General features: G+C 39.2%; 1 long non-coding RNA gene across 1 annotated transcript in view; it reads left to right on the top strand.

Moving 5' to 3' along the window:
- The first annotated feature begins 321 nt into the window (after positions 1–321).
- Positions 322–740, top strand: part of LOC119591343 — a 3,827-nt gene continuing 3,408 nt past the window's right edge. Inside the window, exon 1 of the long non-coding RNA XR_005230340.1 lies at positions 322–407. This is a non-coding gene — a long non-coding RNA (uncharacterized LOC119591343). The remainder of the gene's footprint in view (positions 408–740) is intronic.

Here is a 740-nt window from a genome sequence, read left to right as displayed (position 1 = left end):
TGCTCAGAATCAATTGTAATACCTAGTATTGTTTTTGAAGATTTAATGTCTTTTAGTTATTCATCCCAGTACAGTATTCTATTTGTAAAATTATTTATTCTAGATCCAAAATTATTTTAAAAAATTAAATAAAAGTACGTTTATAGTTGAAATAATACTCACCGATACGTTAATACCACACATATTTCAATACTTTGACATATACATAGATGGAAGTAATAGTGAAAAAAACAAAGGGAAAACTTCAGTCGCTCTTTTGCACACCACCACCATGAATTTTAAGAAATATTTAAAAAACAGATTGTCGACAAGCGATCCAAGAGACGTGGCAATATTGTGCGCGGAGGCGTCCTCACGGCCACGCGCAGCCCCCTCGGTCACTCTCGCCGGGCCGCCACTCCTGCCAGGTAATACGCGCTACGCCTTCCGTTATTGGCTTTTATACTAAAGTTATTTTAGGAGGGAGGGTTACTTGTCTAAATTGTGTGTCAGGAATGGTTTCGTAGTCCACGGAATTCGATGGTGGGTGTATACAAGTTTGACTAGAATATTTACTAAGGGGAGTAAACCACATGGCACCACGTGGGTGACATGCCTAGCTAGGAAGATCCATTTTTCCATAGTCAAGTTGCATATTCAGTTGGGGTTCTGTACATAAAAAATGCTTGTTTACTGTTTAAATACAAGAAACTCGGGCTACGCACCGGGGAATATCGGTGTGTACCATCTTGCACTTCTAC

The sequence above is a fragment of the Penaeus monodon genome, chromosome 28 (assembly GCF_015228065.2).
Source record: "Penaeus monodon isolate SGIC_2016 chromosome 28, NSTDA_Pmon_1, whole genome shotgun sequence".
NCBI classification, from domain to species: Eukaryota; Metazoa; Arthropoda; class Malacostraca; order Decapoda; family Penaeidae; genus Penaeus; species Penaeus monodon.
This window is presented reverse-complemented; position numbering and strand designations above follow the sequence as displayed.